This window comes from Thunnus maccoyii, chromosome 16 (assembly GCF_910596095.1).
Source record: "Thunnus maccoyii chromosome 16, fThuMac1.1, whole genome shotgun sequence".
Classification (NCBI taxonomy): domain Eukaryota; kingdom Metazoa; phylum Chordata; class Actinopteri; order Scombriformes; family Scombridae; genus Thunnus; species Thunnus maccoyii.
The window spans coordinates 15,200,065-15,215,486 of record NC_056548.1 but is presented as its reverse complement, the minus strand read 5'-3'; the positions used below and the strand labels follow the sequence as shown (position 1 = coordinate 15,215,486).

The 15,422-nt window shown below is 40.7% G+C and overlaps 1 long non-coding RNA gene across 1 annotated transcript; it reads right to left on the bottom strand.

Annotated features, from left to right (window-relative positions):
- Positions 1 to 11,111: 11,111 nt before the first annotated feature.
- LOC121881376 lies at positions 11,112 to 14,689 on the bottom strand. The gene is made up of 4 exons (XR_006091768.1): positions 14,220 to 14,689; positions 12,385 to 12,590; positions 11,936 to 11,954; positions 11,112 to 11,670 (listed from the first exon to the last, which is right to left on the bottom strand). It is a non-coding gene; the product is annotated as an uncharacterized LOC121881376 (long non-coding RNA).
- Positions 14,690 to 15,422: the final 733 nt, after the last annotated feature.

Below are 15,422 nucleotides of genomic sequence, written 5' to 3'. Positions count from 1 at the left end.
TAGTAAAGACAGTATAGACTCTATAAAAAGCTGCTGCTCTGTGTAGTGGTCGTGCGTAACGATTGCTGCTCAGGCGTTGTTAGAGGACTTTGTCAATGTGACACAGACAGACACTGAAACTGCACTTCTTTGCTGTCTTTTCACTGCTAGGTCTACAGATGGAACAGAGATATTTACATGCAAACACTTGATTAAGGATATGTCGATGTCAATTTATGGTCCAGCTTCTGCACATGTGCACAATAGTCATTTTTTTACACATTGAACTTGCACAGAGTTTTATGCACCTGGCCTCAGAGAGAGAGAGAGAGAGAGAGAGAGAGAGAGACAGAGAGAGAGAGAGAGAGAGAGAGAGAGAGAGAGAGAGAGAGACAGACAGACAGACAGACAGAGAGAGATGTGGACTGGGATGAACTGTCTGTGCAGTTATGGTAGCCAAGCTCTGATGAAGAGTGTTTCATGATGCGAGGAGCTGTGACCCATGCCTGCCGGGGCCTGGACTAGGGATGATGGAGCTCTGCAGGGTCTGAGCTGGGACCCCCAAGAAAACAAATAGACACACACACATGCACACACATTCACACACACACACACACAGACACAGACACAGACACAGACACACTGTCCTCAACACATTTAAATACACAAAACACAAGAAAAAACTGTCCTCAAAAACGGATCAAAACATCTTCCCACTCAAGCCACTCAAGTATGCAAATATGACCATTTATGTACATGCAGAGTCAGTGCTTCAGTCCATCATTGTGCATCATACATGAGCACACTGCATCTAACATCTGCAACAACTGAACAGTGAAACATTCCCCTGTTTAATGTACGAAAGAGCGAGACAGAGCAGGAGCAAGGAGGGAGGAAGGATATGGCAGCTCAAGTGTTTCTCGTTATAGTTGAAATTATGCAAAAGCACACTGAGTAGCATGAAAGATCAAAGATAAAGGCCATAGGGTATGCACATTAAGAGTTATAACGAGAGCCCTTAGCTGTACACTGTTTAATTATTGAAACAAGAAACATCTTAGATATTTTAAAGAGCCTCTAATAATGTACTTTGAAAAGAAACACCCAGCTGAAGACAAAAAAACTGGAAAGAAGACAAGAAACCACCTTTTAATTTGCTGAGTAGTGTAAGATAGTTTGTTCAGAAGATGAGTGTGTTGGTCTTTTTACAGTGTGGAGCAGTTGTCATTTTTGCCCCAAAGTAAGCAAGAACTTTCTACAAATGAGACCAAATGAGCCAAATTTATTGAATGAAAAAAAACCCCTTTCACTATGGACCTGAGAGCACAGTGCAATTATCTCAAGTATTTATAATTACTGAGCGTGATTAGCACTCACACTCTCAGTCCAACTGTCACTGTCATCAGTGGTTTAAGGCTGTATGATTATGATGTTGATGCATCAAACATTTAATCATACTCTCACATTGTGATACACCCATTGCAATAGATTGTGTGTTGTGGGCAGGAATATATCAGTTGACTCTGGTTGCATGTGCAATTTGTGTTTTTACTATAAATTGCTGCACACTATAAAGTACAGTTTATGTTCATCACATTAATCACTATTCCCTTTGTGGGTTTTTTTTTTTAAATGGAGGATTGTTTTTTCTCTCTTGTTTATGTTTTTTTTTGTTTCAATTGTTTCAAATGCTCTTGAAAAAAATTATTAAGCATTTCAAGTGTTCCTAATTGGAGTAGAAAACATTTCAAAGTGCGCACTGGGTGGTACAAAACTCTGTTGAAATTCTTGTAAATGCCTCAGGGGAACATGTCCAGGGCACTGATCTAAATATATGAAAACATCCTTAAGTTCCATGATCGCCTTTCAGTACCAGGAGGGTCACTTCTTGGTCCCTGGCATTCAAAGCTGATAAGAATTTCATGCATTTTGGCCATTAAGGGGGAGCCAGTTTGAGGGGCCAAACATTTCAGTGACCGAACACAGAGGGAGGAAAAGGGGCTAAGGGCCACATTAATCCATGTCAGCACAGGCCAAATTATTTATCACCTTGTGCAAACAAACGGTGTCCTGGACAGCCTGTCGGAGGGGGAGGAGGGTGGTGTGTGAGGTCCGTGAGGGCTGCCCGCGACGCTGCAGCCTGACCCCCATCACTCTTCCTCTTATCTCTCTTCCTCGGCATTCTCCTCATTACTCCTCAGACACAGGCACTAGGCCCCAGTGACTATACACAGAGCTGCACATGGTAGTAAGAGAATGAGATAGCTGTTGAAGAGGTCCCATGCCTTCCTTTCAGACTTCTATGACATTTTTTTTCCCCAAGATTTTACTTTTTTTTTTCTTTTCCATTTAAAGCTCTCATCTGCTCCACTGATCAATCCTGGTGCAGATGATCTCAGTGGAATGAACACATTTATGTATGTACTTGTTCCTTTGTGTGCCTATGCTTCGTGTTTGTGTGTTTATGAGTAGCATGTGGAGAAGAGGGAGGGGGACTGTGGTTGCATCTGGACTCTGGGAAGCAGGCTGATCAGCCTCTCTCACCCACAGCCTAGCCCAGGCGGCCTAGGAGTTTCAATCAATAACCAGTCCCTGTAGCTGCCCCGAGCAAGCTGTTTGAAAAGTCAGAGTAGCATGAAATGGCCATTATTAAATTACTGGGACGGACACATTTAGAAGGCCATTGCATTAAGAGAGCAAGCTCTCCCAATTAGTGGATCAGCACATTAATAGCCCTGGATGAGAACACCATCTGATCAGAGATTAGACGCACACAAAATCTATTGACCTATTTTACTGGGGCACTGAAAGCTACATATAGCATTTGTAAAGCACAATACTAACTCATGTCCTCTAACCAGAATGAATGGTTGAGGTATATTTTCCGCCTTTATGCATGATTCATATTTGGTCTTACCAAAGCTCCATTATCTTACTGCAATTGTTCTCTGAACATTTTGCTGATTCAAACCCTATCCATTTGCGAGTAGTAAAGCTGTATTATACACAAAGAAGGATTGTTGGGAGATCAACATTTTCCCTCTGTCTATTACTCCCAGTATGTTCTTCAGAGGGAAAATAAGAGCTACTTTATTTTCTTGGGTGCATTGCAAAGCCCATGGCATCTGTTTAAAATGAGATTGAAAAGGCATGCTGCTGTAAAAAAAAAAAAAAAAAAAAAAAGAAGCAAATTTTAGTGTGACTCATTGAGTAATAGAGTCACTCCAAGCTCAGTGACCCGCTTTAGTTAAGAATATATCAAGAGTATATCCAATTTGAAATGATAAAAAAAGAATACAACATGGGGAAATTCAACTCTATTACTATGTGCACTTATTTCTAGAACAGGAGGATTGGTTTTAGCTGCAGGAGGATCATTTTTTTTCATGATCTACTTATAACAACACACCTCCAAGTGAGAGGACTCAGTGTTCCTCCTTCACAACGTGTGCATTTTATACAAGCCTTCCTCAGCTTGGCACATCATTGGGTCTTCAGAGCCTTGGGCATATTTTTAGTGCTTTTGTGAGTGATGTTTTTAATATGAATTATTCACCCCAGAGAGACACGGCTTTGGATGCTAGCCCTTGTTTTTAAAGAGCACCTTGTTTGCTCCTAATTTTACAGCCGGTCAGGCAGAAGTACAGCGGCTAACCTGCAGGTCAGGCTGACAGCTGGGAATTGCTATTTCCCCCTGCACTTTCAGTGCAGTTGCAACGCCTGTGAACACACACACAGAGGCTGACTACATGTAGGCAGAGGTTATGGTGTACCTGAACTGCGAGGATGCCAGGATCATTATTTCGCTCTCATTTCAGGGTTGTATCCACCTCCAGCCCCTTCTTTCTCAACACCACCATCACTATCACACATCACTATAGACCACACAACCCCTTCCCACCTTTATACTGTGTAGTTTTGCTTTCTTACTCACCCTAAGGCAGGAATGTTTCCAACAGGCCATGGTAACTGCGTCTGTGTATTGATTACACACTCCTATATTCACCCACACAGACACAGGCACAGCATCCAGTTTCACTTGTTAACCCCTGACCTTTTGGAATATAGACTACTCAGTATATCAGAGTTGCAGTATACTGAGATAGCAGGCAATATACTGTAGGTTCTTAGAGTTTTGTTGTTAAGTAGGAAGTTGAATTTGCTTAATGGATGTTTTACATGATGTATGGTATTCAATACTTTTGCTGGTGGATGTGAACATAATATGTTTTGACAGTTAATACATCCTGCAAATCTTTTTATGCTGCATAATTTATTTGTTAATATGTTTTTTTTTAACGCTGTATCTGAATCCAAGCAGGCTGCACAAGTTAAAAACATCTCTGTAAAGCATCACAGGCCCCAAGAGGCTCCCAGTGTTTCGACTGAAAGAATGTTACCCTCAAAACTCTGAATGCTTGAGTTTCCAGTCAGCAAAATTGGCCAAGCCAGGCAGAAATGTATCTGCAAACTAATGAAATATAGAGTTTGTTTTGATTATGAACTCACCCTTACCTCTCGTACCTCCTGTGACTTGGCTGAGATATTGATGAGGTGAGATTCTTTTATTTGCATTTTGCTTGTCTGCCTTATTTCTGGTTTTCAGCGAAGAAATTGAACATTTGGAAAAAAGCTTTTCTGTCGCTTGTCAGTTGGCCTAAACTCACCCCACAATTTTCTCTATCTCAGCTTGTTTGCAGTGGAGAGAAGGGGATAGTTACTGCACTTTTCTAACCTGTGTGGGTAGTATATATGAAGAGAAAACCCTGACTGGCTAAAAGAGCCATGTTAAAATATTTTAGTATCATGGCCTGACAGAATTGTAGAGCATGCACACTCCAACTGTGCTTGCATGTGTCCTGTATGTCGTATCCTACTGATTCAATCCCCAGAAATCTGATTGGCAAACATCACCTTTAGGCCACATAGGCTCTGCTGGTATCTCTGATACCGGCATGTTTCTCCCTTCTATTTCCTCCCCAACATCCTCCTCTGCTCATCGACTGCACACTCGCAAGAACAAACAACAGATTAGATACCAGCAAAAAAGCTGCCTGCTGCTGGCCCACATGGAAGTGGCCCAGATCTGGTGGTGAAGGGAGGGAGCTGTGGAAGCCTGCTGCCGGGCCGAGGGCCAAAGTTTGATCCCCAGTCGACTGGCGTCCTTCCAGCCCAGAGGAATGAGTGTTCTGCTGCAGAGCAAAGCGTGGGGCTCGCACCCCCCCCCCCCAACCACCATCCCCCCGAGGATGATAGATGCTCTGTCTGCTCCCTACAGCAGGGAGAAAGCATTAGACATCTGTATAATTGACTGAGGATGAGAGAAAAGAAGGGAAAAAAGGATGGAAAGAGAGAGAGAAGCAGGGAGACAGATTGTGTGGGTGTGTGTTTGCACTTGAGTGAGACATCGGGCATAGAGTGTGTGTTTTAATTGCTTCGTCTGTATGTTAAAACGAAATGGGAGATATTACAGAGACAGAAAGACACAAGAGAGAGAAAGTGAGACAAAGAGGAACAGAGTGGCAGAAACAGAAAAAGAAAGGGGGGGGGGGGGGGGGGGGGGGGGGGGGGTAGCAGGGCTGAGGGAGGGGTAGGGAACTGGCACAGATGAGGCTGGCTCTCACTCAACAGGACATCCTTTCACACACATTACACATGTCCTCTCCAATCCTCTCACCAAACCAGCTCTGAAGCTACTCTGTTGAAAACAGGCCTCTACCTCTCACTGATGAAACTACCGGTATTTCATGGTGGTGCATTCTGGCAAAAGTCTACTAATGTGCTCCAGTGTCTCTCAGCATCAGAATTATTCCAAGGGTTTAACATTAGGGCTTACTGCTCACAATAGGGCAAGGGTTGGCATATGATCGAAGGGAGTAATCTTGTTGGGAAGAAAAGACCAGAATTTCAAAACAGCAACAAGAAAGAATTTTCTATCCTTTTGTGTGCAATATAAGCACATTCAGATGGATGAGTAAAACAGGCCAACATGCTAGCGACAAACAAAACCAAATTTGTTCAAGCAAAGTGTGTTAGTTTGTACAATCACTGCGCTAAACACCAACAAGAGCAACTTGATGAATCCCCATCATGTCTGAAGGTTACACCAAATGGCCCCATTTAAAGAACATGCTCCTAAGTGCTGCCCAGTGTCCACATATCAAAGCCACCCAACAAAGGGAGATTGAAAGCTGGTGCACACAACTTTCCAGGGAAAATAACACAATTATAAGAGTACACAGACTTGTTCATTATTAATGGAGTTGCTTTTCAACTGCCTCACTGAAAAGACCTCTCAATAATTTATCACCATGGAGACGCACGTCAAGTCGGTGTGCTTGGACACTTCATGAATATCAAATAAATATGCAAAACAAAAGGGGTATACATCATTAAGCACAGTTTAAAACTGCTTTACTGAAGTTTGTTACAAATCGGGGATCCTTGATTGTTCTCTGCACCACGACATCAATCACAATCTTCTGACTTGATCTTGCTTCGCATGAAAATTCTTGATGAAACACTTTGGAAGCCACTGTACCACAATGACTGTGCCACTTGGCATATAATGATCAGTTTGAGGAGAATGGGTGGAGAGGGAGAAACGTAGCTGTTAGATTATGCTTTAATGACGATCCTCGATCAGTTATTAACAAGACAACGTTCCTCATTAGTTAATTGAATAACTTACAAAATGTAGTCCCACGCTCCTCATGACTTTGGATTTATTCAAAGCATTAGAAGATGATGAACTCCAGATGAGAGGGCTGAGTGATACTCTGTCTTTATCACTGCTAACTGCCTGAAGAGACATATAGGCAGCAATGGGAATTGGACTGGGAGGCTCCTGGAATGACAGTGGCAGTCATTAACATGGGAGCAACGGTTATATGTGAATGCATGTATGGTGAATTATTCATTATATAATAGTATCGCTACAGTTGCACAAGTCTCACAAAGCTAAGACTGAAAATATGATTTTTTAGACGTAGCAGTATCATATTGGTTCATGTAGGTGGTTGCATGAGCTCAAAGTGACAATACTCACATAAAAAAGGTTATTTTTTAAAAAGAATTCAAATTCCCGGCCCTCTGTTTTGTAGTTAGTTCATACCATTGGGAAATACTTATACTTATATCAGTTTTAATGCTATAAGCAAGAATGACCATTACAGTATGTGTTCCCTACTGCCAGTGTTGTTCAACTAATGTTGAAGATGATATTGCTTTGCAGAAGACAAACACATACTTATTATGTTGTTTATTTAATAGTTAACTTTCTTCAGTGGCACAGATCAATATGTTTATGTAATCGATGAAACAAAAGACAGATAACTGTGTAATTTGAAAAAGATGTTGTACATATATACAAATCCAATTATCACCCGACTTTACAGTTCCCCACAACTCTATGGAGTGTTTTAGTGCCTTGCAGGTCATTGTTTAGGTTTTATGGCCCACAACTTCACTTCACTGTTTTGAATCAGTCTCACTGCTCTCATTAGAGTCATTTCCAGATACACCAGGCAGCTGTTATAAGCCAAAAAAGTTCTGATAAACCACCAAATGGCAGAAAGTGTTAGCAACTAGGTGAACATAGTGGAGCAGCTAAAGAGCTGGATATTTACCCCAAGAATTGATGGAGGCCAGAACAGAGCCAAAAGGAGAGTGAATATTGGACTTATATTCACCAGGTGGCCAGAAACATGACTCCAAATGTTAATATTGCTCTGTGTTGGCTGGATGTATAAAAAGGCCACTGTTTGCTAACACTTTAGCTTCATTGTGCGCTTGTTGTGCTGCTCCCAGGTGGCCAAAAAATCTATTAATCCAGTGCATCACTCACTGTGCATTATAGAACCTAGTATCTTGGTTTCTGATAGATGCATTATCACCATTTCATAAAAACAATAAGTCATTCTATGCCACACTTTGTAATGAGTTCAGAAAGGCACGAGTAGCTCTGTACCAATGATAAGACCGTATTATAAATTCCACAACAAAAGTTTGAATGGTGTTAATAAGCAGATTTTATGCAGGTTCGGTAGTCTGACAGCATGTTGTGGAGTGGTTAGCTGTCATGTTGCCTCTCCACTAAATGCCATGCAAATGACTGGCTCTCCCTAAAGGCCGCTACCACTCATTTGCTTTGCTGCTTGATTTGGTTCTTACAGTTGTGCATAATATGCCACACATAACTGTCTCATCTTCTGTCATTCTTTGTCTCTTCCTTCTTCTCATTCATACACACACAAACACAGACTCGTGACATCACCACTCTGTTATGACAATGGTGATAAGTTGTAGATAGAGATGCTGCCCTGACTTTCATTAATGTTCCAATTTTTACCAAAGGAACTAAAGCTCTCCAGTTGCAAAACAAATTTATTTTCATTTCCTTTCCATTTGGGTAAAAAACACTTCATCTGTGGCTTGAATGCCATGATTGAAAGGATAGCATTTGAGCGTAACATGCAAAGCTACACCCTGCATTGTGCATGCATATCCATGTATCTGTTTATTCTCTGCAGATGGAACTCATGTTTATAGATGCACAACACATCCTGTTAGCTTAGTCGGGTCAGAGTTGAGGGTTACTGTATGTGTGTGTGTGTGTGTGTGTGTGAGATTACTTGTGTGTGTGAGTGTGTGTGTGCATGTTTATCAGGGAATTGGAGATGTGGGCCTATTTGGGGGGTCTCAAAGCAAGCAGGTGAGAGTCATGCTGGGTGTTCTCTCGGTTCAGTGCTAATGGAGTTCAATCCGCATCTCTCCTTGCCTCGTAGTTCCCAGTGCCCAATCATTATGGGCTTGCTAATTTCGGCTTTGCACTCTATGTGTGCGTTTGTCAGAGAGAGAGAGGGAGAGATATGGAGAGAGAAAGCAGACGCTATAAAATATAAATACATAGGTCTTTTCCCTTTGTCTCTGAGAAATGTGCTCCAGGTCAGTCAATTAGGTCTAAAGACCAGATTGGGAAATGCACAGAGTGACTTCCATCAACATTTTAGCCTTCTTTCATTCTTTTTCAAGTCACTACTATAGTTATATTGTTTTATATCAATGAACAAGATAAATACAAAAAATCTACATACACTCAATATGGAATCACAAGTTATTTGAAAAACTTCCAAATAACAGCATATCTACATAGCAAAAGTATGATTTCATTTGGTTAAAAAAAAAAGTGTGAAACATACTGGCCAACATCAGCGCACCCTCACAAAAAGTGAGAGCACTGATGTAGAAAACGTTTGCCTTCTTTATTATGAATGAGGATGTGAAAAGGACCTCGTCAGTGATCCCACATCAGCACTTCCCCTGTGACACTCAATACTCCGCTTGATAAATGTCTGTCATTGTCTTTTCATGTAAGTGTGCTTCATACGTTCACCTGCAGTGAGCAGTGGGTTGGCTGATTCTTTTCACCATGTTTGAGATTAAGCGTCAGCACCTAAAAAAAAAAAGCCTGCTCAGCACAAACAGGGTGGAACAGGAGAACCCTGTCACCAAAAAGTGTCAAAAAAGGGATTTGCATAATCTGTGATGTCTTTTACCCAGCATATGTTGAAGCTGTAGGTAGAGGTTAGAGCATAGACAGCACTGTACATGTAGTGTGAAAAATGCACCATATGGGCTGGTGTGACCACTGTGCTGGCTGAAAATAAACACCACGCTTTGTTCATGCAGCGCTATAGGACCACTCTTTCAATTTCTTCCCCTCCCTTGCTTACTGTTCTTTCCACTTCTCTCTCTTTGTTCTTCTCTTCTCTTACTGTTCACCTATAAACAGAGCAGCCACTTCATACATCATCTGCCACTGTGGAACCCAGAGGTGCATGGCTCCTTGTGTTGAAGCTAAGAGATCCTGCCTCCTCTTGAATGCGCAGAAATGGATCATTATATTAATGTCCTGTCTTTAAGACTGACCCTATGATCTAGGGTCTTTCTCTCTGACATCTCTTCAACATGCAGAGAAACACGGTGCACCAAGCAGTGTAGAAGAAGAATTTACAGTGCTATGGTCTTATCATTTCTCACTTTCTCTCTCACTTACTCTGTCAGTAGGCCCATGGTGAAGTGGGGTGTATTGATCTATTTACCTTCTCTTTCTCCCTTTCCCTCTCTTTCTTTCTGTCTTCACTCACTCCATCGTGTCCTCTCTCTCTCTCTCTCTCTCTCTCTCTCTCTCTCTCTCTCATACACACACACACACACACACACACACACACACACACCCGACACACACACATCCTATTTCCCATAACAGATGTACCATTTCATCAGATGAAGACCAAGGCCAAGCTTTGAGCTTTCAGTGCTACATGGGATCCATTTAATTTGCAGCAACATGAAGGGAAATGAGGCCAGATCTGCCAGGCTCAACTCACTCCACCATCCAGGTCATAATGAGCAGCAGCTAATCAACCTCATCCATTTACTCAAAGATGAGAAAAGCATCACATGTACAGCAAAATGTCTCTACAGTGCCCTCCACTATTATATACTCAGCAGCATTCACTTGTCTATGCCCGGTTTTTCAAATTGCATCCAATGGTAAATATGTAAGTGGCTGCCATATACATGTTTACGTGTGTGACTAAAGAGTGTGTTAAAGCATGGTGGCCCCTGATGAAATTAATGTAACTCAGATGGATAATGCAGTGCAACCTCATTTTAACTCGCAGAGAATAAGCTACATCTTCTTTATCCTGCGATAATCTATCACCTTACAATTACTGTATGTATGTCCTGGTTCTAATAATATTTCAGCATGTAAATGCATTTCCAGGAACTGAAGCAGAACAAATGCATGAAAGCACAAATTGTTTTTTTCCTAGTTAATGGGTATATATTTCCTATTAGACATACTGTAGTAATAAGGCTCTATACTTTATATTACACTGAACAAAAGCCATTCACAGATATGCTGATTGTATTCGTCACCATCTGTGGTAAACATTAAAAAATGCACCTCGTTGGTACACATCTATAGCCTAGTTCTTTCAAAGGGGAAGGAAAGTGCAAACCAAACTTTTTGCCATACACGGCCCAATTGCTATTCTTGACATGAAATAGAGTTGGCCTCTCTGAGGGATTGGGGGTCTGGTTTTGCTGATTCCACTCTGGTGGTGAGGGAGTGCAAGGTGGGCTGGAGGGGTGGGCTGGCATTACCACGGGAGTTAGAGAGAGCCAGAGGTCCGGGGTGTGTCGAGCCGACAGTCTCTGTTGGATGTTAATGTACTGAATAACAATCTAAACCGATGTGTCATTAACATCTGTAACCAGCACGCTGTGCTGAATGACTAACAAGTTGAACACATAAATTGGATGAGAAAGCCAAACAACCCATGGAAACTTACAGTGATCATGAATAACAAAGCGTGTGCTTTTAAGTTCCCTGGGAATTCAGATGGCGGGCACAGATACAGTATAAGCACGCTGTGGCAAGCTCCAGTGTCTTGGTTTTCTCCAGAGAATCAAAGACTTTGGAATTAAAAAATGCCTCACATTCGCTGGAAACACTCTATGAAAGGTTTATGAGATACAATCCCTAAAGGGCCTTAAACAATGACAAACTCATCCTAACTACTGGATATTCTTTAGTTTGCAGTTGGGAGAAAAAGTAACAGCACCACAGTCAACCAACAACATATTTTCTCCCTCTTTTTCTCTCTCTCTCTGCGCCCACTACAAAAAAAAAGAAAGAAAGAAAAAGCATTATTCGAATCCACACCAACTGAACAGAGATTACACGTACTACAGCTTGAAGTGACTGATAAAAAAAGTGATAAATTGATTCACAGACATGGCTGAATGAGTGAAGTGACACCACTTTCCTCCAGAGCTTTGTGTGTTTGTATGTGTGTGTGCTTGTGTTTAATTCCATCTCTAGCATGGCAGCACAATCCTGCTTTTTTTTTTCTTTTTGTCTCATGTTGGGCAGCAGCCTTACCTCCCGAGACACCGTCCCTCTGGAAGTCCATCAACACAACATGGTCAGCAGAGCAGAATGTGTGCGTGTGAGAGAGAGAGAGAGAGAGTGAGTGTGCGTGCTTGTGTGTGCTGAACAAGCACGCTGATACACATAGCTCTGCTCTACACCTCTCCATTCACTATTGCACTGCGGTTTCATCACCCATAGTGCAGGTTTGATAGGCAGTTCTTCTTATTAGAAAACCTGGAGGGGGCGAGCCAGTGTTAAAATGAAACCCTCTTTATCAAATTGTGATGAAGTGCCTGAAGTGAACACAAGGTTAACTAAATTGCATATCCCTTCTATTGAACTCTTTATACTCCACCATCACCTCAGCGCACAGAATTTTAAGACACAGAGGTTTTGTAAGTACAAACGAGATGAGAGAGGTGTTTCTCTACCTTAAATCACTGTGAAATGTGTCTCACTTGTTAGAATTGCAGCTTGGTTTTAGCCGGGAGCTGAGATGAGGCATCTGAGGTATTTCTGGGTCTCCAGCATCACACCAGAGCTGCTGTGTGCTCTCTCTACCACACCTTGACAGTGACTTTGTGTGACAGCAGATATAATGTGATTTCTCCTGTCCCCGGGGTCTGAAGCTGATGATGGAGACTTCTGGGCTCTGCTTTGCTCGCTGGCGACAGCCATGACAGAAAGAAAAAATGCTTGAGCATGATGATCAGTGGCATTTTTCACACGGCTTGGAGATCCCTCAGTCTGTGCCCTGTTGCCCATGCTTCACTGACAGAGAAATTAGGTTCCTATGTTCAGCCTGAAATTTCCTGGGCCCAGTTTGCCTCAGTTTAAGCACAATCACATCTTCACTGATACACTGTCAGATGACTTTAGCACCTTCTATTTTAACCTAAACAAATACTGTATAGCATTCAGTGCATTTATGTTTGTTTTACAATATTGTCAAGAGTTAAGAGCAACTGAATGACCGGGATAAGTAGGACGTCACCTCTAAGTGACACACAGTAAGTGTGTCACATCAGGTGAAGCTGTAGTGTCTCATACCTGCAGGCTGTACAGGCCTTGGCTGTCTCTACAGCTTATGGGCAAAAACAAAACTAACTGCTCTTGTCATGTGTGTTTTGTTTGGGTTTTCAATACATAAAGTCTGATTCTGTCTGAGTTTTAGATGTAGAGCCAAGGAAATGTAGTTGCAGCCAGTGCTGAAACGACTAATCGATTAGTCAATGATGATTAAAAATAGCAAAAATGCTAAACATTGGCTGGTTCTAGCTTCATAAACATGAGGGTTTTGGATTTAGTTGATATTTGGAGATTTAAAAATCCAAATTTGATTAGATACACTTGGAGAAGGCAAAACCAGGCGAGTAGAATTGATTTCTTTGTCATTTCTTTTTTTCTTATATCCAAAGTAATTGGTGTATCAATAGAGGATAAATTACAGTCTGACCATAACTCTATTGGAATAAATCTTTCAGTATTGGAAAATGTACATGGACCAGGATATTGTAAGTTTAATCAGAGTCTTCTCCAAGATGAGGAATTAGTTGGCAAGACTAAGAGATTCATTAATGATTTTTTTGTATTGGTACAGCAAATCCTTTAGTCTAGGAAGATTTCAAATGTAGTTTTAAAAGACAGGCAATTGCTTACTCTTCTTGGAAAAAACCCCCCAAATAAAACAAATGAAATTGAAAGAGCAAACTTTAGCAGCAGGAGTTGAGAAGCTGATTCTAAATATTGATAATTTGGCTGAGATCAAGTAAATGATTTGAAAAACAAACAAATTAATTAAATGATTTAGTGGAAAATTGCCTGCTAAGAAGTTACGATTATAAAAGGGCAGAGTGGATGGAGAAAGAGGAAGAATGTTATAAACTTTTCTTGAGCCTTCAACATAGAATTCCTTCTAAGAAAATATTTCCAAATTTATTTTGAATGATGGAGAAGTATTGTTTACACAGAAAGATATTTTAAATGAGATTAGGTTGCCATAGATCAGGGAAGTCTTCTGCAGTCAGTGAGGATTAGTCTGGTACAAATTGCTAAAATATTGTTAAACATGCAGGCTTTAGTTTATCTTGGTAAAGTTAACAATCACTTAGCGAGCATTTTAGTCTAAGTAAAGTGTAAGCTAATGATACAAACACAAATATTAGCATACTAACTTAACATTAAGCTAGTTAGCTTTGCTGAATAACAAGTTGCTAATAAAATAAACACGGACAAGGGTAACGTTAGCGGCAAGGATAAAGTTACCATTATGTTAACATATTGAAGAACTTACCATATATATATATATTTTTTTCTTTGATTCAGATCCATTCAAACAACAAGGGACACTGCTGAAAAGACGAGAGGCTGGGACCGGCCATTTCCAGCTGGAACCCGGAAATGGTTGATTTGTCACGACTTAAAGACCGGATTCTATAAGGATATATCACAAACACAAATGATGATATTAGAAAAAACATTTAGAAAGGTGGGAAAGGTTTATTGAAGTGGATGGCTGGTAGAAAGTTTGTATTTAACTAAAAAAAAAACATTTGGTGTAGAATTTGAAATATTTGTTCTTTTTATCCTTTAATGTTTTGTTGCTTATACAGGTTGTTAGGCCTGCTGATATATGTTGTGATGATATATGGTATGTGTTTGTGTTGGGTTGTTTTACTGTGACTTAATGTGTTCAGTTTGATCTGTGTTTATTGTTTGTTCGTCTTCTGGTGATTTATGTCGTGTTTTTGTTAAATTAATTTAAAAAAAGGGAAAAATACATGAGGATTTCTTGTTTTTTTCTATTTATATGATGTTCAATTGAATACCTTAGGATTTTGGATTGTTGATCAGACAAAGCGAGCAATATGACGACATCATATTCAGTTCTTTGAAATTGTGATGGGAATTTTTTCACTGTCTGACATTTTATGGACTAACAGGTTAATCAGTCGATCATAAAAATAACTGACAGACTGATTGATAGTGAAGTTGTAGCTCTAGTGCAACTGTTGAGAGTCCAAATACACAAATAAATCAAATTGATACTGCATTTCCCAGTTGTTCTGTAAAACTTTAGTTTATTGTTTTTCATCAGCATATTTTGTGCATGAGGTTTCATTTTCAAAAAACCAGCATGTCAGAAATGGAACCAGATGATGCTGCTTTGTCTGTCACCTCTCCCACTTTTTCCTCTCCACCCCTTACCCACAATCGCACACAGACACAGTCATATTTCCATCATTCAGAGGATATTACATTGACTTACATTAATTTCCTGGAGACTTATCCTAATCTTAACCATAACCACCTCATGCCTAACCCTAACTGTTACTCTAACCTTAACATAACCCTAAACTTACCTTAACTTTAAACCAAGTCTTCACCTTAAAATGACTGATTTATGTTAAGGGGACTTGCTTTTTCCCCATAATGGAGGCGAGTCCCCACAACATGACTGTTTAAACAGATTTACGTCCCCACAACATGAGGAATA